At 41.3% G+C, this 23,694-nt stretch overlaps 1 long non-coding RNA gene across 1 annotated transcript in view; it reads left to right on the forward strand.

The window, feature by feature from the left end:
- The first annotated feature begins 332 nt into the window (after positions 1–332).
- The window catches only part of LOC120323126, an 88,950-nt gene continuing 65,588 nt past the window's right edge, over positions 333–23,694 (forward strand). The window contains exon 1 of the long non-coding RNA XR_005563307.1: positions 333–2,981. This is a non-coding gene — a long non-coding RNA (uncharacterized LOC120323126). The remainder of the gene's footprint in view (positions 2,982–23,694) is intronic.

Consider the following 23,694-nt stretch of genomic DNA (forward strand, 5'->3'; position numbering starts at 1 on the left):
ATGTATTGTTCTTATAGAGCCACACTGGGGTTTTAATAAAACAAATGGCAAAGGTTCCACTGACAGGGTTTGGCCCTCAGCAACTTCAGCTTCGGAAGTTATTCTGTATTATATGTAGAAATTCTTCACAGAAAGGGTAATCAGGCATTAGAATGGGCTGCCCAGGGAAGTGGTGGATTCTCTGCCCCTGGAGGCTTTTAAGATGAGACTGGATGTGGCACATAGTGCCATGGTCTAGTAACCACGGTGGTAGTGGATCAAGGGTTGGACTTGATGATTTCAGAGGTCCCTTCCAACCCGACTGATTCTATGATTCTGTGAAAGAGGAAAGCTTCCAACCTATCAAGCTTTGATGCAAACAACTTTTCCTATTTGTGTCAAAAGGATGAATGGTGTCCTGTAAGCAGCATGCAAAAATTTCCAAAAGGCTGGATTATTGAATAGTATCTTGGAGTTTTAGTGAGAGATCACACAAGTGACTTTCCAAACTTACTCCCTGTGCTTCTGCACTATCCAAGTATATGACAAAATGTGGAGTAGGCTTTTCAAAGGCATTCAGCACCCCCCTCCTCCCCATTTTAAGAGCTGTGCTAGCTTGAAATCAGTATAGAGCCAGGTGTCTAATTTAGGCAATCCCCAATGTTTCATAATTGCCATAACTAGTTAGTTAGGACGCAGTGAAAGATCTCAGGGAAGTTCTGTTGACTTAAAAAGGAACAGGACTCAGTTCAGCTTTTGATCTAAATGGTTTGACACAATCAAGCAAGCATCTGTCAGCTGCCTGGTAATAACTTGCTGTTGGTGTATTCTGACCCTGTGCCGGTCCTCCATAAATGGAAATTAATTAGATTTGATATTTTTCTCTGTAACTCGTGAGAAAGTTACCCCATATTTGAAAAAAATGCTCCCTAGAGTTATGAGTGTGCATGTGGACTGAGAGAAGCTTGTGTGTGGTAGTTTGTTACATTGCAATCACTCATGATTTCTGAGTCATAGTTCTGTGATACAGCAATTGCCATTTTTTCTAACCTCGTCTCTTCTGCTGCTTCCTTTTGATTACCATTTTCCCTAACAGAAGGAGAGATTTCCATCATGGCATTCATAGACCAATACTGAAATTGTAAGTTTGATGCCCATATACCATTCTTCTTTCTGTTTCCCTGACTGATGGAGGTAAGCTGTATCCCATTGCCATGAGGGAACAATACCCAGGGTGGTGGTTTGCTGAACGTTCTCTCAGCTTGGAATAACACGATGCAAACTGCAGGTTTTGTTTATGTCTATAAGGGTTGGATGGATGCTCACTCAACCACTGGAGGATCCCGTCCTTCAAGGAGGGTTGTAGTTGAAAGATGTCTTTATGATCAGGCAAACTGATTCAGTTTCTAAAAACCAGGCAAGCCCTCTCTGGTTCAGACTGTGGAAAACATCAGTGAGAATGTCCAGTTCTTGCTTATGTCTTGTGTTTATATAATTTATTCTGGTAAGGAAGATGTTGGGTTTGAATACAGGTGTGCTCAGGGTGGCTGAGCGTTCGCTCTCTGTGCTGTCAGTGATGAGCTGTTGGATGAGAAGTCAGCAGGGACTGTCACATTTGGCTCAAAGTTTATTATTAGTGGACTGTGATGAGGGTACAGTTTCCATTACACAAGGGGAAAAATCAGAAAAGAACATTTTATAGTCCAAAGTGTGGGAAAAGGAAACTCCTAAACATTCCAGAGAGGGGAAACCAGTGGCTCTTTGCTTTACAGCAAGACAGAGGTGACACCTTCTAGAATGTTGTGTAGGCTTTGCCTGGGACAGGCTCAACTCCCTGGCTTCCTGACAGTGCTCTGTCAGAGCAGAAGAATGGTTCTAATATCCCAAATGTTTAAAAATATAGTTAAGAATACACTTTACGAGCACCTGAAGTTAATCTGAGGGAGCAGGTTATATCTAAATGGACTTTTTTCTTAAAAACCAGTGTCTGATGAAAGACTTGCAGTCTCTCTTTTGTTCATATGCTGGCAAAAGATATTTCAGCCAGATAGTTCACAAAGAGATTCAGTTACTTAACATGATCTTACTTGTATAGAACTTCTTGTTCTTTGACCCAACTAACTCAATCCAGGAGGGCTTTAGAAGGAGAGAAATAAGGTGTTTCTAATTAAAAATTTGAAAAAAAATTTGCAAGAAAAAATCCAAAACTGGCAGGAAAACATCAATTGTAGAATTATTTAATTTAAAAAGTTTCCTAATCCTCCCCATGTTTTAACATGAAAGGTGGATCTGTGGCCAACTTTGTTAAGTGCAATCACTTGGCTACTGGCCCACACACATGGGAAGCAAGTCATCTTGTGTCCTACCTCCTCACTGCACTGCTAATGTGCTGCAGCGTGGCAGGAGGAGACAGATGGACGTGAGCAAGAACTCTGCAAAACTGGCAGAGTCAGCAGTTGATTGGATGCCATTTTTACAGCTGTTGGATGTTTGTATTGGGAAAGAAAAACCAATTTGTGATTTCAAGACAAGGATAATTCCAGTCCTTCCAGTGCCTCAATAGAGGAGTGATCGGGAGTCACAAACTTTGAGATTTTGAAAGTTGTGTGCACGCTTAAGGTGACAAATTAGGAGAGAGGCTTTTCTATTGCTCAGTCTTCAGGGGAGAAAACATATAGGATATTTTTAAAGTAGGTTTAGGTCAGGGGAAAACTCACTTGATCTCGAGTTTCACTGCAATTTCAATCATTCTCTCTGGCATCTGGTGCCCATTTATAAGGTACAAAGTAAGGAATCAGTTAAAAGCATGCACAAGCAAATGTGAAATTTGTGCTAGAACAACGCACTTGGGGTTTTTAATACAATAATGGACCCCTTCCTTGTTTGTCTGTCTAATGCTCACTTTGTTCTCTCTAGATCTCACAAGATATTGAATTTACTGGCTAGAGAAGGGCTGCAGACTAGAGAAAACAGAAAAATTTGCTGAGAAAGCAGAAGAAGAGGTTAGTGGAAAAATCTTGCTTTCTCTGGGCAAATAGTACTTATTCTCCTTGTGATCAACACCAGATACTCTCCAGCAACAGTTTCTTGTTTTTCACTCCACCCTGAAAGAGTTCTTCAAACCAGGAGTGTTGTTTTACTGGTTTTACAGATTTGATAAAAAAAATCCAGAGAGCCATCCAATACATTTCAGATAACAGCAGATCAGTACTGAAAACCTGCCACCTTACAAATTCCCAGTTACCAAAGGGATTTACAGACGGTGGTGACAGCCCTAAGCTCTCTTGCTCTTATGCTGTATGTTTGTCCTGCTGGAGGCTTTTTATACTTCGCAGGTAGATCTGAAATTTGTAATGGAAAAGAAAGCTGGTGAGTGTTTTGTGCCTGACAGTCTGGGAGGGAGAAATGACTTCTGGATGAATTGTTGTGTTCAATACAAAACAAATGACCGGAGCGACAAAATCCCCTGTGCTTCTCTGTAACGTGGGTACTGTGAAACCTTCATACTGCCACTAAATTTTCATGTGCTTGTACTTTGGCCCAGCAGATGCACCTTTTTTTGGTCCCTAAGGATTTAGAGTGCTCCCTGTGTGCCTGGTCCCATGTCTCAGCGCTAGGGGAGACTGCTGATGGGCTTCACTGAGCTGCTCTGAAAGTGGAAACAGGAGCAAAAGTCACAGTTTCAGTGGTGTCTCCTTGTCTCCATCCTTTGCTTGTGTCCCATTGCCCCAGGCTCTGCTCTTCTAGCTAGATCTGCCTATTCTAGGTGAGACTATTTCAATCAAGGAATGCAATAATTTCAGTATTTCCTATTCTAAGTCTTGGACTAATGTTGAGGTCTCTGGCTTCTGATTTATTTTCTTGTTTCTCAGATGCCAAGCAGCTATTTGGATCCTGTAACCAGGCTTTCCTTAGGCTGGCAGAACAATTTACCATTATGGCCTCATTCCTATCTGTAGCCATGCTCTATGTAGCCTCTTTGTTTCTCAGCCTGTTGGTTTTACCTGTCCCCAGGAGCAAGTGTTGGGCAGAGGAAGGATTGCACAGCCAGGCCCTGATGCAGATCATCCATTTGTCTTGCTGAGAAATCCTGAGCTTTGAGGTCTGATAATTAAGTGTTTCATTAAGTCTGACACTGCGGTGGAGCCTGCAAAAATATGTGATGTGTGTCAGAGCACTTTCACATGCTGGAGCACAGGGCTCCTGCTTGAAACTACCACTGGGGGAGAGTTGAGTCTGCTGCATTGGATGAAATCTTGGTCTGAAAGCATCCAAGTGAGGAAGAGGTGATGGCAGCTGATGGCAGCATGTCCCAGCACAGGCTGAGCCATACACACTCTACACCACCTGCAGCCTCTTCCCCCGGAACCTCCTGGGAGGAAACAGAATGGGATGAGAAAAGAAGAGAACTGTCCTGGGGGGAGGAGAAGGAGACAAAAGAGGATACTGAGGAGGGCCAGAAAGTCCCAGGGAGTTGGAAGACTGTCAGAAGGGAAAGACATAACTGGAAGGGTCCCAAAGACATTAAATGTGGGGAGGAGATTTTCTCTGCATCTTTAGGTGAACTGAGCATGTCTGGTTCCCTGTCAGCTCCTTATCACTGTATCCAGGCATCTCTCCAGAACCTATCAGCAAGAAGAGATTTCTCAATGAATCATTTGCACTGAGTAGTTCTGCTGCAGACACCATTGGTGCCAGACACTCTTTAGTCCTGTGCAGCTGTACTGATCTACATCACATCTCCCCTCAAAATCTTTCTTGTCCTGAGTGAGACACTGCTCATCACGATCAAAACAGTCTTACTCTAGAAAGAACAAAAGGAGAATTAATTGGCAAACAGTTTCAGTAAAATAGACTTATGCTCCCAGAGCGCCTCACTGCTGTCAGGTTGTGCTGGAGTCAGTCATGTCAGAATTGGATTGGCCGGGTGGATTTTCCTAACTGCCAGCTGGCTTTATACGCTGTACCTGTATGAGAAAGAAAAACCTTGTATGATGCTGAGAACTCCCTGTTAGGTGCCTGTATGTGGACAGGTGATGTGTGCAGTCATAGTTAGATAGTGGATGTCCTATGGCTGGAAGGAAACACTGTGTAGCCTTCCTTTTACACCAGTGGGAATGACCCGTGGTCTCTGCTTTTCTATTCAGCCTGCTGTCTATAGCTCACAAACAATGGAAATAGTTCACATTTAAAGTGCTTGCTCATCTTAAACCAAGACCCAATCAAAAAGGAACTCTTTGCAAGAAGTTTTCAGCAATAATTTACTTCACAATAATATGAACAAGCTTGAACTGAAACTTTTATGACCTATGACTTGTCAGATTTTTCTTCACAGACCTTACCCTCTAGCACATTTTTCATGATAATACAAACCAATCTGTTTATTATTTTCAATTTTAAAAAGTAAAAAATTATTGCATCCTCATGAAAATTGCTTCATTGTTGGGCTGTTTGAGTGGTCAGTGTAATATATCATTGTTTGATCTGGCAGAACCATCTATTTATAAGCTAGTATGTGTCAAACTATTTTTTTGGCAAAACTGGGAAGACACCTGGTTTAGTTTAGATTCCTCACTATGTAATTCCAAACATCGTTCAGTCCTCTTGGATGGAAAATGCGGGCTAGGATCCAGACTTAAGAGTGCTGCTGTCATTCACAAGATGCTCAAGGGCCTCTGCTCTCAAGGTTCATGAGATCATAAATTCTTTTTTAATTTTTCTTTTCTTCTTAGTTCAAGTCTAGGCACGAACCCAACGCAGGGCACATATTAAATGTGAGTGAGGCGCAGTCAGCCCCATTCGCTGTTTCAGAGTTGCCTGTGTTGACCAACAGAGGTAGCAGCAAGGCAGTCAATGAAAGTTTGCTGATGTGATCAAGAGGAGTGGGTTACCTTTGCAGAGCTGTCATAAAGCTAGGGAAGACAGCACAATCCTGGGCCAAGTTTGGGAATAGAAATTAGAAATACAGTATTCCTGGAGCTGAGGGAACTGATGATTGATTTGCTGTTGAAAGGTACTATTCAATAACCTTGCAATAATGCCTTTACAGAGGTGTCTTTGTAGTTTGTTCATTCCCTCTTGTTAGAGCTTATATATGACATACTGTACCAGTACTGTATTTTAATACAGTTCCCCTTTTGAGTCAGCTGGATCGTGCTATTAGACAAGATGCAGGCTGTACCTGTCACTGTTCCTTGGTTATAAAGTTCAAGAGTTTATACTGAAGGATTCATATTGATTTCAACTGTAATTGTTTGCAGATCTCATAAAGGGTGCTGGGATCATCACTGTTAAGTGATTGGTGTGATGAGAGTTGTAGTGTGCAATACTCTGTGTGTGTTCAGCATTTACATAAATGTAGTAGTAAAGATGAGGAAGAAGGCAAGGTGAGAGCCAGAGAAAGAGAGGAGGAGGAGAGAGGAAAAAGGAAGGTGTAGATTCTAGCTATTTGCCATGTTCCTTGTTAACCCTGTGAACCCAGTCCTTTCTGTCCCATAACATCATACCACTGCATCACCGTCATGGTCAGCCCTTAGCAGGCTTTGTTTTTCCTCTGTGGTGGATCTTCTCTCTTCTAACTGAGAATGAGCCCTTTGCAAAGAGCTGGCCAGTTGTCTAAATAGGCTGCAGCCCCTCTTGCTTATTTTCTCTTCATCCTCCTGGTGAGGGAGATAGGTGGTCTGGAAAACAGAGTCCAAGTGAAATGGTTCATGCCCAGAGCAGCTAAGCAAAACTATGCTTTGAGGCCAACTTATTTTTCATAATTTATCTTGTAATGTAAGCCAATGCAGTAGTTTAAGGCAAATTTATTTTAAGCCTTAAAGGGCAAAGGACTTGTATATTTAACCACAGGCTAAGTTTGACTTAAGTACACTGAAGTCAGCAACGACTGTTACCTCGGTGACCTCCTATCTCCTACTAGGCAAAGTCCTTCTGTTTCTGCAGCCCGTGTTTAGAAACTCCTTAGTAATACAACCTTGTCAGTGCAATGGGAAGAAGAAATGAAGCTTGGTTGTGAGTGGATGAGTGGTTATTTGTGGCAGCTGAACACTTATCAGTGTAGTAACTCTGTGTCACCATTTCTAATGCGTGTTAGGTACTCAGCTGTGCACCAAGTGAAGAGTTGAGCACCCAAACTCAGCATTGACATCAGCAAACTTGCTGAGGGCTGTGAAAGACTACCAGGAGAAATATCAAAGAGGAAAGGGTGTCTGAAATATTTCCCTTCTTGTTACTTCAGATTACTCAAAGTACCTGCAAACTGGATTCAACCAACTTGATGAGATAGCGCTTAGCAGCCCAAAGCCCTGGTGGTTGTCGTGCTGCGTTGCTCCTACGGACAGGCTTGTTCCTAAATGCAGCCAGGTGGGTCATAGTAGTGACAGCCTCCTATGTAACAGACCTCAAGGTATAACACCTGGTGAAGTGGAAGAGGTACACTTTAAACCTTCTTTAGCTCAGAGGTTTTCCGATCCATCTCTTCCAATTTCATACTGGAAGACAACTTGGGATGAGAGAAGGGTATTCTTCAGCTTTCTCATTGAAGCTGCCATGGCCAGAAGGAGCATTGGTCTTGTCACAGAAGACATTCCCTTGTTTTCCAATGGTCTCTGTTCTTAAAACTCTTTACATATTTTACTGTGTGAATCTTTAATGCTAAATTCAGAAATGTCTAGTTACATGGGGTTTGTGTCTTATCTTCTTGGATTCTGATATCTGTAACCCATCCAGCTTGCACTGTAGGTACCTAAGTGATTTACTAGATTTTGCCCTAAATATTTCTTCTGCTGAAAATATGAAAATTCACCTTGCTATAAATGGAGCATCTTCCCTGATAAGGCCATTGCTTTTCTTAGTTTTCTAATACCAATTCCAGACTATGTTAATGAATAGAAGTTATGTGGATATGCATGATAAATACCTTCATTTAAAACGAGGCAGTAACTGTGCCAGCCCAGTCTCTGATGGTTTCTGGATCTAAAAAGGTAGCTGAGCTAAGAACCTAGAGAAGGTAAAAGCACATATTATCAGGAGTCAGTAACAGGGCTACATTTTCTGCTTCTGCATTAGTGATTCTTTCCTGTAAGTCTTGCAGAAGCAGTGGGACAGATTATCTCCCACTGCATCGTTCCTTTGAGCATATATTGAGTTTGAGTTGTTATCCAGCAAGAGAGAGCAGGATGTTGTGGATCAGAAGCATTTAATACTGACTCTGTGTTGAGTGAGAATTCAGTCCTGAGACGGTGAGACACTTCCATATTTCTTTTTCCTGTGCTGGTAGATCACTGTAGAAGCAGCATTTTCCAGCTTCTTCAAAAAAAAGAATAAATGTGAACATTCTTCACAATTTTTGAATGTAATACTTAATTTTCAAACAGTTCTGTGTCCAGAGCCTGGGACAATTACAGGCTTTAGTAGATTAACATTCCTTAATAAATGTGCTTTGAGCTATTTCTTAGATTGTTGTCAACCTGTCCTCGAAGGACATGAATGTCCTCCAGTTTCCTGTAAGGAATAGCATTTTATTTTGTTTTGCAAGTTTTCAGGATTCCAAGATGTTTTATTATCTGAACCTTGTTTTTTTGACACAATGCCCTAATGACCTTTGTCATTGTAGGGTTTTTTTAAAAACTTTGTATTTCTTGAACACAATGTCCCCGCGCTTCCCCAACAGTTAGAGAGCAGAGATTAGTAGTAATAGAAATATTAATTGAAGAATTTGCAACAGTTGTAAGAATGTCTTTTTACCTACAGTGAATTACACATATTTGTTCTGCTCCCTTAATACTTCTGACTTCTCTGCTTCCTGTTGTACCTATCCACTACAACTAATGAGCAAAATCTTTTATATTTATCCTGAATTTCATAATGATAAAGAGGATGCAGGCCTTGGGAACAGCTGAATTATTTTGTCTTCCACATGCAATATAGAGTCCCAATACAGGATCCTCTCTGCTCTTGAATATCTGTCTGCTGAGCCCTGACAATGAACACTATTTCCAGTCTTGTATATATCCTAGGAGAAAGTATGGCCTGTTGCAGTCGTGGAAGCATAAATTTGTTTTATGAATGTGTTACACAAAACACCACAAGCTAGTAGATTCTGATTTTTATTTGGTGGTAATCTTGATCAATAGCAGCTAAACCATTTACAGAAGAAAAATAAATGGGAAGAAAATTTCACATTTATATTCCAGCTGTGCAAAGGGATCTTGGGTTTTCCCCTATTCTCTCCTCCCAGAGCTTGTCAGCAGTAGGAATTCATAGTAATAAAAGCCAGACTTAATTCCAATGCAGGTGTTTCTGGAGTGATTGTAATCTTTTTGATTAACTGCATCTGCAAGAGATCTCATCATTACAAGGAAAGCAGAAGTTATGAAGGAAGGTGCCCCTAAAGCAGCAAACCGGCAATTAAAATAATATTATACACTCTGGCACACGGGATTCGATGGGGATTTTGGAAATACAGTAAAGATAGGTCTGAAGATGTCATTATGCCACCAAAACCTTTGAAGCCTGCAGCAACATAATGGATTGGCAAAGGCAAAGGAGCCCAATGTGATTAGGTAGTGCTGAAATCCAGCTTTTGGAGATTAAGCTGCATTATTGAGATCAGGGGCCCTTATCAAACTCAGTCCCAGCAGCCTGCCTTAAGTCGTCAGGGAAATGGCTGCAGAAAAGTGCTGATCTTGTCAAAATAGCATTTTACTGTCAATGAAAGTCCCTAGGATGACAGCCTTGGAGACTGGGGTCTGGTTTCCTCGCACAGAGCAGCAACATAAGGTTTGGGACATTACAAACTGAGTGGTCTCATGCAGTATTTGGAACAATAAGATTTCATTGAGAGGGAAATTGATTAACAGTCGCTAATCAAGGCCACATTTCCTTCTGACCTCTTAGTTGGGGCATGTGAAACATTTATAAATCGTCAATCCAAGCTGAAGTTTTAGAGTGCAGGGCAAATTTGCACATGTAATACGCATACGCTGTAACCCACCTAGAGGTTTTCATAGTTTTTATGGCCACAGCCCAAGTAGAGTTGTCACAAAAGGGTGGGACTGGGAAAGTTGGAGGGGACCTCAGCTTCCTGATGGCAACATCACCCGTTTCTGCTTGCCCTCACTGCTGCTGGCAGATCTTATTCCAGATCTTGCTTGGGTTTCTGGGACTAGATTTCTTTCCCCAAATGCTCATCACTTTGCTGAGCCCTCCAGTCATAACAGGATATTGTCCCTACAGATACATTTTGAGGTGAGAAATTACTTCCATACAATCAGATGCAAAAATGTATGATTGTTCAGGACATATGCCAGGGCTTGAACTCTCAAGTGCCAGTCCAAAGTGCCTGTTTTTGAGGTAATCTGTCCTGCTTTGTGCTGTAAAACCAGCTGACACATAGGTGTGTGGCACAAAGAATTAAACGGCCCATTCTCAGCTAGAGACATGGCATTCCTTTGGTTTTCCCATCATTACTTGCAGAGAGACAAATGAAAGGATTCAGTGTCATACAGCCGTGACCTAAAGTCAAAAGGCTGTCTAAGTTGTTACTGGAGGAGATCCAGTTGTAGAAAGAAAAATTCTTGCCAAATCAGCTACAGAAAGTTGACTGAAGTATGTTTGAACAGACAGATTGTTCAGCCATCTATGCAGCTGGCTCAGTAGAGGAAACAGTTATTCCTGGGTAATTGGAAGCAACTATGTGTATATATGTATTAAAACAATAATAATATATATATATGACAATATTTCAAGTTGTCACCATTTCTCTCAGTGAGAAGGCTGAATTCCAAGGGTAGCAGGGGGAAGAACTCAAACCTAGAAATTTAGTGTTGGTGCTTTCCTACCCCACCACCTCCATAATTCCCTATTTTGTAATAGGAGGACATGGCTCTGGGTAGTGCTGGTGTTTCACACACACTACCCCGTTCTGTCCTGTCTTAAGAAGCTATACCAGATTTCCTTTGTTTATGATATATCATCAGACATGGAAGGCCATTTTGTTTAGTGAACCTGGTTGCTAAATCCACAGGTGGGATTTCATCAACAGCTAAATATTGATGCAGAACCATGGCATGCACTTGCTAGCAAAACATTTCAAATGCTCCATTCTGCATTAATTTCCATTTTGGAACTTGGCAGCAACACCAAGTTTTGTATTTGTTTTGGGATACCACAAGAAGAAATTCTGTTCCCTTCCAAGCATTTTCCCTTCCCTGCCAGCTTGTCTCTGTTGGGCGCATGGAATGAGACTGCTGCTCTGGTCCTGGACTTTCTAGTGGGGACTGAGGGGTTAAACTGAGCCCAAACACTTGTTCTTCCAACATACTCTCCACTCCTCACTCTCCAGGATTTATGGTCATCTAGTCACATGTAAAAAGGATTATTGGAAAAATATGTAAATGAAAGTTAATAAGTGTAGCAGAGTGGTGTAAAAGCAGACCTATTAGCAACAGGATGCAAGGCTCTGCACATGCTACATTTCTGTTGCTGGAAACATCATCAAAGAGCTTTCCAAGGCTGCAAGGCCCAGATGGATTTTACATTTTTATACACCAACCCTGAGCCAAAGCTGAATTTGCAGGTGAAGTTGACACCACAGCATGTGGGGAGGTGTCTGGGTTGCATGTCTGTCCCTCACCCTCACTGCAGTTCTGGCTCCCAGGAGAAGTGTGGGGTCTCCTTAGAAGAGTGGTTTTGAGGAGAGCTTTGTTAATAACATTAGTAATTAAAAAAATTGGTGCAAAGGACAGCTTTGCTTCTACATTGGGAATTTAATGAGTCTTTGGCCTTTAGGCAGAAAATACACATCACAACTATTCCCTTTCCAGGCCCATTGGAACTTTTCCCTCTGTAGAAGCTACATGTCTTTTGCCAGCAGCCCATAGGGCAGTGCTTTAACCATGTTTTTATCTTCATTTACTGGCAAAGAAGTTTTAGACTTAAATAGCAGAACACCAGTGCCACAAGCACATCTGCTTTCAGAATCCACACGGCTTATGGCTAGGGTTTTTCTGGCAGCTAGTGGCAGTGGCAATCTGTCTGGGCACCAGGACATGGAGCAGAAAGAGAAGAAACCCATTTTCCCAAAGGGTATCTGCTGTCCCCGTTGCAGGCTCTGCTCTCCCGAGGGAGCAATCCTCCAGCTGTGTAACTGATGGGGAGATCTGACACACCCATTCCACACTGAGAACCAAAGACAGGTCTGTGAGTATACTGAAGTTTTCAGGAAAAGGTCCAGATGGCAAAATTTGGGAATCATTATTATCTGAGTGTCAAACAGCTAGGTGCACTTGAACTATACTCTGCAGAACCCCTCTTAAATTCCATAACAGAGGCTGTCAGTGTACCAGACTGGAGTCTGCAGCCTAGAGATGTAGCCAAAGGCCCCACTAAATTCCCTGTCTGTACTGGTATTTGCTCTCTGATTGCCCAAACATCACTGACTGCTTCTGCACTGGGAGCAGAGTGTTTGGACTGCTGGAGCAGCCAGCTCTGCCCGGCTCTGTCTGCTGGGAAGGCTGCAGCATTCCAGCCGGCCCTGTGCCCAGATCCATGCTGTGCACGAGCAGGACAGGGATCCTGCTGTACACATTTGTCCTCTTGATCAGGAACCAGATGGGCGTACTCAAGACACCTTAAATCCGGTCTTTGGAAACCTCAAACTGAGACAGCCCTTGCAAAAATAAGCCCTCAAACAATAACAACAAAACCAGCATGTGACTAAAAGCTGGAATGAGGCACTGCCATGATTTCTCTTGGCAACCCGTCACTCTAAGAATCTGCTTCTTGCCACACTTGTGCAAGGCACATTATTGAACATTTCCTGACTATTTGCCCGGGATGCTATAAATGCTGTCCAAATAGCAGGGTCTCGCCTGCCGCTTTGATACATCTGGCTAAATTGCATTAAGCAGCACGCCAGCGGCTGACGGAGTCCCCACAGGACGTGCTCCGTCTGTCAGGCTCTCCAAAGAGCCTGGGTGATGAATGATAGTGCTAACATTAAACAGCCTGCCTGTGATGTTTTTCAAGTGTCCCTCCCCAACAGCTCGCCTGCTGCCCTGTCTTCTAGGAGATAACCCAACACAACAGAACATTACCTCATTAAACAAGCTGGCTCTAATTAAAAACAGGCAGGGCATCACCTCCCCTATATTAGCTTGAAGGGTCCACCCTGCCATTTAAATTCCTCTTTGGAAGATTAATATCCATGCACATTGTGAAGAGTGACATTCTTAGAAGTAGTCAGTTCAGAGCAAACGTTAGACGTGGTGAAAGCAAGCATCAACAATAAAAATTGTGATCGCGGGGTCTTCAGATGTTCATGCCATACTCTGGAGGGGTTATGTGGATGTGTGTGTGTGAGAGATGTCTCCATCTCTAGCTTAGAAGAAATGAAGAGGCACAATTTTGTGCAAATCCCATTTAATACCATCCAGATGTACTGTTTAGGCCCAGGTTCTCTATCGCTACGCTATACCTGTCTGTGTGTATATATATTCACAGGACACCCGTGGCAGAGCCTTCTACAAACATACTGTCACATCAGCTCTTCTGTTCCTCCCATTACTCTGAGTTTCAGGGTAAAGAAAGGCCAGGTAAGAGATGAATTTGGCTGGCCCTCAAATGGATGGAAAGGAAAGGGGAAAATGAATCATATCCATGAACTCAGAGCTCACTTTTCATGGCACTCAGGTTTTTCTTCCCTGATGGCTCTCTGGTTTATTTTAAACCGAAGGTTTTAAGTTCAAAAATGACTTAATTTGGAATAATTTGAAGGAAGCCAGTAGCATCATTTAAGTCACTTAGTACTTATTTTGATTTTATTCCTACAGAGCATTTGGCATAGAGCACTGCCATGATTTGTGCAGAATTCCTTTTGCAGGAGTGGCCTGAAACAATGGAAGCACTTTTTACTTCAGAATTTTACTTCCACTTTACTTGTCACTGTCTGAGTGACAAACCTAAGGCCCCCAGGTGATGAATAGTGCCCGTGACAGCAGCACAGGCTTTGGTGAACCCGTTCCAACCTTGCCCCTCATATTTGCCAGTACAAACATTTGGGATGTCTGCTGTCAAAAGAAAATCTGTTTTTGTCATGTGGATCAGTATTCTGGGATGGTTTTCACCCTGCCATCCCCAACAGTGGTACTGGCCTAAGTCTAGTGGGTGAGATAAAGTCAAAAAAACCCAACTACCACCCCAGAAGGACCCATCACTATAAATTGGTCTGTGGGACACTTTTTCCACAGGGCAGTAGAAGGAAAATAACCTTCCTGCAGTCTTGGACAAAACATGTAGAACCACTCAGTACAATCTGTTATTTCATCACACACTTAGTGAAACAGGTATCTTGGAAGAAGGCTGCTCATCTGCTGTGCCGGTGTCTCCCCCAGCAAATTTTTGGCTTGGAACCTAAGCAAGGGATTTGAGATTTAAAACTGAAATACTAGACTTAATACTCACCTTAATGTGCATGCAGGGACAGGAGAATGGATTTCATGGGGAAGAGCCAATTTGGATTCTTGCCCAAATCTTAGTCCCCAGTATCAAGGCTCAAGAACAATCAGGTGAATTAAAAAAAAAAAAAAGATGGTTTCTTATTTCTATGTTCTCCAATTTCTGCTTCCTGCCAGTGTCCAAAGTGAGACTGTCAAGTACTCCAAGAACATCTGTTTTCTAGCAAGACCCAAAGTATCAGGAAGATGTTATCCTGATATCTTGTTATCAGGAGATCATCAGTCTAGTCATAGAGGATCATCTGGGGAGGGAAGGCAGCCCTAGAAAAGCTGGCAGACTTTTGAGGTGCTTCAGTCAGTAGTTACAGCACAATTTCACTGGGTTTTCAGAACCATTACTGACCTTACAGCTCCACATGGACTCCTACCCCTCCATTTATGGTGGTGTTCAGACTTGCAGTCAAATTCTTTTAATTCATAAAGCATTCTTGCTGTTATGAGTGTGATCTGGAACTCTTCATGATGCTTTAAAGTGTAACAGGTTTAAAAAACAAAACAAAACCAGGCAATAAGTGGCTTTTTTAGTTTGCTTTTGAATAATCTGCAATAGCCATAAAATCAAAGAGGAAATAATAAAATCCAATATTCACACACGTTATTAACATGTGTGAAGAAAGTGGAAATGGCTCTTAAAAACTCTCAACCTCAGTCTGTGCTGCATCCTTGGGAATTCCTTAAGGGGTCCCTTAAGGGATATAAGTGGCAAAAGTTGTGGTAGAGCAGAGTAGACTTCTCTACTTCAGTGGTAAGACCCAGACCTGATCCTAAAACTGACTCTTTCCATATTCTCACCCTTAGTTGCACACAAGAAGATAACTGCAAATTAAACCACAAGGAGCTAATTGCAAATTAAACTGCTTGCTGCTGTGGAAATTGCTAAAGGAGAGGGTAGAATTTGCTTATCTCAGGTGTTTGCAGTTTATTTGGCACTAAAAGTTATATGTCTGTCCACTGGAAGTATGTGCATCTGGCTTGCAAATTCACCTTGAGTTACTAGTAAGCTCTTCTCTTCCACTCTGTAGCCATAATAACCATGTCACCATGATATGGCAACTCTTGAAACATCTTTCTTTCTTCTCCAAGCTAGGCCATCTTCCACCATTCTGCTGTTTTACATCTTAAAATTCAATGAAAACTTTTGATCAAGACATTGTTTCCTCTTTGCTTCATCAATTCCTCTAGTAGATGAAATAATTCCTTTTTCTTAGTAACTTACTACAGCACCAAAGGACATTCCTTCAATTTACCATTTTCCAAGCTGATTGCTAGCACAGTATTTTAGCAGGTCCTTGTTGTGCACAAGGAGGTGTGATGAGGAGTAGATGGATGAAACAAAGCAAATGTTGGCTGACAAATATTTCTTAAGAGCAGGACAAGAAGGATGCACTATTCCACAAAGAGGAGTCTGTCAAGTCATGGCAGGTGGTAGGTCATCTCATTTAGCTCTGCCCTGACAAAGGCAGATGTTGGGTATATCTAACTTTCCAGTGCACCAGGAGACAGTGTTTTTACAGCCCTAGTTACTTCACTCATCAAGGTAATTGGTTTCAGCTGAAAACAGCTGCCCTCCCTCATGCCTGCCCCTTGGCAGAACAAGCAAACACCTGCACTAACTAACCAAGGCCTTTTTTTTTTTTTCAATACTTCTGTTCATACATTAAGCAAGTTCCAAACTTTTAGGAAATTCTGTATTAGCAAGGCTTCCAGAAGTTCTGTTTTTCTGTAAATGAGTCAACTGAGCCTGTGGCGCCTCGGAGCAGTGCCTGTTGTATTTGATGGGAGCACATGAACAGCCTTGGCTTACAATGTTCCGCATAAAGATGTTCTGTTACTGCATTTGATGGGCAAAATCCCGTAGTCTACATTACATTAAGGCAGAAACTACTCCACCCCACCTAAGAAGGCTTGTAGTCAGGTACTTGTGTTACCTTCTTTGAGGCCTTTAAATAACAAGACTTGCAAACAGAGTTGAGCAGAGAATGTTTATCTCATCCACTAAAAATTGTGAATCTCAAGCTTTTTCCCTGCTGGGAGTCATTACAAAACCAGAAACAGCTCACAATACCCTAAACTTATCCCCCTGGGATGTGGTAAAGCCCTTCTTCCATCCTGGCCAGGCCCCACTCAGGATATTCTGGGTTGTCTTGGTATTAAGTAGCAGATGTGTTTCTGAAGAAGACATTTCTAAGACATTTTCCAGCAGAAGACATGTCAAAGTGGTCCTAGCCAGATCTTACAATAGAATCAGTCAGTCATACATTTTGGGAGGTTCAATGGTTAATTCCAACTTCTAGTTCTGTTGCAGGCAGGATTTGACACAGCTGGGACTAGTTAAATAAGAAACTTGAGATGACACTACTGCAGGCCTAAACATTAGCCCGGGCTAATGACAATAGATCTCTCTGCTCTCAACACCAAAGGTAACAATCAAAATAGTCTTGGATGTTTCTTGTTCATTTGCAGATCCAGAGTGTTTAAGGCTGTACTGCATGAATTCCTGACCATAGCCTCAGTTGTGATCTTTACTTGCAGCAAGTAAACGGGGCACTTTTTGACCTCGGTTTCCCACTGGTGCTTGGACTCCCTATTTTAACACCAACCTTTCGATTCCCACAATCCCTTCCAAATGGGAAAATGCTCTATTTCCCCACATGCTCTCCAGGACATAAACACAGCACTAACCTTCAGATAGAAAAATTTACTTGCCTAAGAAAGCTTTTCCAGAGAATGAACTAGTTCCTAACTGTAGAATGAAAATTTAGCCATGTAAACTCACTTTGGGGTCTGTAGTACAGGATATGAACACAAATGAAACATTAAAAATACGAGTTGAGAATAAAAGCTCTCCCTAAATCTCCCTTATTGTATAAGCTGCTATGAATTAAAGCCCTTTCAGTCTGATTTTTAGTCATCAACGTAATTATTTAGGAACATTTTCCAGACTAGTGTTTTTTACAAGTATTTTAACAACCTGCAAATCAGGAAACTGTAAATCAGAGAAATGAACTGAAATCAGCAATCACAAGGCAGGAGGCCCCTGGCTTAGGCTGTGACAGTGTGCTGTGAATAGCAGCAGCTCTGCTCCCTTCCTTGCCAACACTGGGAACGGCTGCTGGGGATAGGCCTGAGCTAAAAGCCACCAGAGCCCAGGTCTTGACAAGGTCTCAAGAGTTTGACTGCAGTGCTCTGAGCTGGAACTCACTCAGATCCTGTTCTTGCTGTGAAAGATGGGTCATTGCAATACTCTGGGTTTGGATTCTCTCCTTTTTCCTCTCCAAGCAGGACAAACCTAGAACCAAAAGCCCTTTGCAAGCATCTTCTTCCTTTCCCCAGAATGAATCAGTCCTGCTTCCCCTCCATACACCAAATTGAGGTAATGGGTTTATAAGGCTTAGGAAGAGCAAACCTTAAGTGCCAAAAAAATACAGATGTATACTTTCTGGAGGTGCACTCTGTCATCAGCCTGGGTCAGCCTCACCTGAAGGAGGAATACAGATCCCTATGTCACACTGTAAGTATGGCCTTAGTTTCACTGGAAAGTTTTTTATAGAAAAATGAGATCATTTATTCAAAAGTATTGAATAATGGAAGATTCCAATTCAGCCTTTGCAGATAGGGTAGAGGGGCAGCCCTTGAATTCAGTGTCAGCAACCTGAAAGGTGGATGTCTAGTCTTTGATAAAGGATTCATATGCCAGAAAACAAAATCACTCCTATTCCACACTTGTGGCATGGCAGAAAAGTGAGCCAGTGAAGTCCCTGCTCTGTTCTGTCACGGAGGGAAGTGTCATGATTAATGGCTTTCCTAGGAACAAGTTTAAAGGTGAAATCTTGCATCTTGATACCATACACACAACTAGCAGTCCTTGAGGGAGAAAAGTTCTCTGCAGTTACAGTACCTCCATAACCTTTCCTTTGAGACAAAACCTTGTTTGTTCACATGGTGGTCTGTCTGGATGTTGTCATCTAGTAGTTTATCAGGTTTTGTTCAGGACACTCTTACCAGGACAACCTACAGCAAAGTCTCAGTTATTTGAAAAGTCTCTATAAAAAACTCTTAAGTAAAAATGGACAGTAGCAAAAGAAAATCACTATATTTTATTTCTTTCCTAGTTAGTACTTACCAAAGATGTCAAAAGAGGACTGAAGCTACCCCACTTCCCCCCTGAAAAGTAATTTAAGTCCTGCAGAACCACTTACGTAGCCACATATCTGAAACTGCATTAGTGCTTACTCACACTTGGCTGTAACCCCAGCCAGGGAACGTATAAAAGGTGAGTTCCAGGAACTTCTCTCTTAGAAGAGGACTGAGATGGGGGAAAGGGATGAGAAGAAGATAAATAGATTGTGAGTTTTATTCTTTTCTGAATAACATTATTTCTTATATGAGTCTGAGAAGAGCCTTTCTATTGTTTCTGAGAGACTTTTTTCCCTCTCCTCATTCTTTCACCAGAGTTTTCCCTAGGATTTGCAAGTTTCTGTTTTAGCACAGAATAGCTTAGTGTTCTCTAAAGCTGAATGGTGGCTTTCCTTGCTGAACTTCCTTCCATAAGGAAAATGCATTGGGGTTACCAGGAGGGCTGGCAGCAATTTCTTAAACAGTCTTTTGAAAGTTCGTAAAAAAATAAATTAAAAATCATAGCAAATAACACACACAAAGATATTCAGTACTCCCATCTCCTAGCACAGGCTGTCAGAAATGCTGGCAGCTGCGAGGAGCTGAAAAAATCATCATTATACTCCAGGCAGCTTGAAACCAAATAATATGTGTGCACAAAAGGTTTTCATTTTGGAGCTATTGTGCCTGGCCTGTTTGGGAGGAGGGGAAAAAGAGACCTATTGTCTCTTAAAAAGCAAAATAGTGGCCTGGTTTTAGTTCTGCAGGAATGGAGTGATCTGTGTGCTATTAGCCCACAGTCAAGGCATCCTCTCTGCAGAGTTTGCTCACTGCTCCACTGAGTTTGCAACTGGTTTGCCAAATCCCCACAGGGTAAGAGGCCTTGCACTCCAGCTGTTGGAGAAGTAATATCCCCCACTGCTCAGCATGATAGGAGAGCAATAAAAACATCTTTTCTAATAGGAAAATGATGCTTGCAGAAGCAAATGGGGGCTGGCTGGCTTAACAGAGATAGGGCTTCGGGAAGGACAAAGCCATCCTTAGCAAACCTGTGGATGAAAACTTGAAGAGAGTAAGAAGTGTCCCAAAATCCCTCAGATCTAGGCAGATAGTGAAACTTTATAAGCATTTGTAATTGCTATCCAAAGTCCTGTTAAACTTTTAATAGACCGTACAATTCTTTTTGAAAAAGATGTTTAGGAGCTTTCTAGAAGAGAAAATACTCTTATTTTTCAAGGAACTGCTGCAGCTTTTTTCAGAGCCTCCCTTTTCCTGATTCTACTTTACTGAACAAAAACAACTCTTAAAGAAAACTGCTGGCTGTGGGCACAAAGTATCCACAGTATTTCAGTTCTGTCTTTGTCAAGGACTTAACACTGATCACAACAGTGAATACAGAGCAGTTAAATGACACTTTTATAAGTCAACTTTTCACTATACAATCTTGCTTTGGCAGCCTTAAAAATATATAGGAAAAATTGTACCAACATTGTGAACTTAATAATTATTTCATCATGGCCTATCTTGCTCAGGCCTGTTCGTAGAAGCTCTCTTCACATTCCAGAGAAATGGATTTGTAAGGGAGAAATTTCCCTGAGAAAGGAGAAAATCTGAGTTTGTTGCATGTGCTTGGAACAATAGCTCGAGGTGGCGATTCTAAAGTGATCTCTTTCCAGCTGCCACGTGCACTTGAGCTGGTCTCCAGGAGTTGTTCAACATCCATATGTTTCACCAGTTAGCCTTTGGAATAACAATGTATGCAGTAGGCTCCTTTACCCTTATCTGTCCAGGAAGTCCCTTTGCAGAGAATTGCTCTTGGCAGGGAAAGTGTCAGCACAGTTCGTGCCGATGAGATCACTGCGAATTACCCGTTGGCTTTGGTGGGATCCCAGGCCGCCTTTTTACAAAGAGAGCAAAGAATTACACCATTTCTATTGTTTTTATACAAATAGGTCAGATAATAATTCTGTTTTATATCTTGATGAAAAGAAAGGAAGTATTCAAGGGGTATTGCCCAAGTCTTTTTAAGGTAAAATACACAATTGAAAATCCTTGTTCTCGAGCTTTTCTGCAACATAACAAACTCAGACAACTGTAGATTTAAAGTATTTGGAACATTTTGAATGAACTGTCCTCTTGCAGTAAATGCTGCCTGCCCAAAACTCAGAAAATAAGAGGTGCCACCAACTATAAACAGAAATAATTCAAACTGATTTGTGAGTGTCTCTGATTGGATGAATTTAAGGCTAAAAGCATTTTTACAGTCTTAAAAAATAGTGTCTTTTCCCCACTTTAGTAATCTCAGCTATACATGGATACTGATCTAATAATTAAGGAACAAAGATATTAATCCCTTCTGCTTGTGTTCAGCTGTTTTTAATGAAGAATCCTACAAGCGGCATCAGAACAGTTTGGACTCCTGGAATGCGTTAAGCACACGGTGTCTCTTTCCAAACAAGGTTCACAGAAGTTTTCTCATTTGAAGCACCAGGAAAACAACAACAAAAAAATAGTCTTATAAAGACAAGAAAATAAACTGCAGGATTTTATGTGTTTTTCGTTGGTCAGAACATGATTGTACTAAGAAAATGGACAGGTTGAAAACTAATGTTTTGAACTTCTTGATGCCAGGATAAAACTTCTTTTTCTGAGACTAAAGGAATTTGTCCTTTGAAATAGAAACAACTACTTCAGTAATGAGCATTAAAGGATCTATTATGATACTGAAATGAACTGCTCTGCTTCCATTCAGCTGAGCACAATGGTATAGGCATGCACTAGTTGTTCATTGTAATGGTGTTTCTAAACCTGGATTCATGTATAAAGTGGTCTAAAACATCCCCTTCTCTCCCTTGTGAGAGAGATGCAGAGCTGTGCCTTTTTCACTTAGGGAGAATAAAGGACTCTCGGTGTATTTCTGGCATCTAAGGAGAATTATGTGAAAATGGCTTTAGATCAAGATTGTCACTTTCTTGCTTCAGACTGTTTCATGTTCAAATGTTTTGTGAACCTTGGCTCAAACATGTAGCATTTCAGGCTGTATCCAAGTTGGCATTCATAAACACTTGGCATCAAAATCCTTAAAGATGCATTGCAGACTTCATAGCCTGGCATCTCTGAGTTACCTCCCCTGATGCTCTGGAAGGTGATCCTGTAACTGCAAGAACAATGTTGGTAGGAGAGGTGGGGCCAGAAGTGTTTCATAAGTCAGATATTTTGAAGGACAAAGGGCAAATAAAGCTCATTTAAATACTGGAAAAAATCCCCTCAAACAAACAAAGCCCCGGTCAGTTGATTCTATGGATAGACGACCCACAGAGAGAGGACAGGAATTTGCAAACATGGAACTTCTGAGTTAATCTGACCAGAAAGTCTCCAAATTATATGAAATGAGTAAGTCTCATACATTGCCTTGTTTGAAAAATTAGTATCTCCAACTTATTTCTATAATACAGGAAAGAAACATTGAGACAAAGGATTGTACCTCCATAGTATCCTGTCATTGCAAAAAAGCACAGTGCATAATTCTGTCCAGAAACATACTGAGCTGTAAAGACTCAAAGGGATGAAAAGGATAAAGTCTTTGTCATTGACAGTGTTCGGAAGTTCTTGGTTTTGAAGTTATCAGTGAATGTCTCTTTTTTTTCCCCTTGGAATAGAAGGATAACATACAGTTTATTTTGATCATAATGATTTATATGAATGTACATTAGAAGCACACAATGAAATTAAAACTGGATTCTATGTGGAATATGAAAGAATTCTGAATGATCTTCTAATGTTGTTAAGTACTAGAGATGAATTAGTTCTGCAATATCTGACAACTGTGAAGAGCACCAGAACACTTGTAAGATTAAATGGAGTTGATGTCAGTCAGTCTGACACTGTATTTATTTATTCAAAGGACCAGGTTATATTCAGAGAGTCTTCAGATTGTTGCTCAGTGTATGACCTCAAAGAAACAATGCTGAGAATGACCCAACACAATGAAATGCATGAGCCCGCGAGACAAAATAGTTGACATATCCAGAAAACCCAGATATTACTGATCATAACTGAGAGAGGCTTGAGGTTTTGGAAACCTGTTGATAGTGAATGAGAGATTTTTTTAGAAACACAGAGAGGAAACTTGCAGCTGAAACTTTATGTATAGAGGCTAAAGGGCTATTGCAGAGATAATTATTTGTCTTCAGAATGAGAAGCCACCTTGTGCTGAGAATTACAATAGAGCTGGAGGATGAGTTAAATGACACATCAGATAATAAAACACAATACACATGACAAGAGAGAAGAAAAGTCTTAATAATGTGAACACATTCTACAAGAATATCCGTGTCTGGAGGAGTGAGTGAACATGATTAAGGACGAAAGTGGAAATTATAGTGTAAGTTTAAAGAGATAGAGAAAATACTGTGATCTCTTCAATAGTGAGGTGAAAAAAAGAGATACTGGCTATAATCCAGACAGCTCAGCTGTTTTATAGAAATACCACATTTTGAGGAGCTTTGAGAGACAATTACAATTCTCAGGACCAATAAAGCACCAGGAGCTGATGGTGTTCCTGCTGCCTTATTGAAAACAGGAGGGCCTACATGGACTCAAAGACTTTCGAAACTGATTTGGTTTGGAACCTTGAATAAATTCCAAGTGAATATGCTCAATTCTCTAGAAGGGAGAAACCAGAATGGAAGAAATGTTGTGTAATTTTCCCTTCTCTGTACTGCCTAATATGTCCAAACTGCTTTATAAAAGTCCCTGGCTTTTTTCATGGAGAGGAGAGATTTCATCCATTAGATACTCAAGAGAGGAGAGGAATGTGATCAGGATGTATATATCTCTGTGTGTATGTGTATGTGTTTGATCTGTAGCTTATAGGGAGATTTAAGAAAGCTTGTGTATTTTTCACAAAGAGACTTTTAGCTGAAAAAGGGTCTGGATAGCTTGAAAAAAATATTAGAAAGGTGTAAATATGAACTGGTTGTGATGACAAAGGTTACACGTTCTGCTCTGTTTGACCTCAGGGTCAAAAATCCAAAAGTGAAGGGTTAAGCTGGATAGATACTTAAGTATCATTGCTGTT

The sequence above is a fragment of the Pipra filicauda genome, unplaced genomic scaffold, assembly GCF_003945595.2.
Source record: "Pipra filicauda isolate LSUMZ 115617 unplaced genomic scaffold, ASM394559v2 scaffold19_size4547281_pilon, whole genome shotgun sequence".
NCBI lineage: Eukaryota > Metazoa > Chordata > Aves > Passeriformes > Pipridae > Pipra > Pipra filicauda.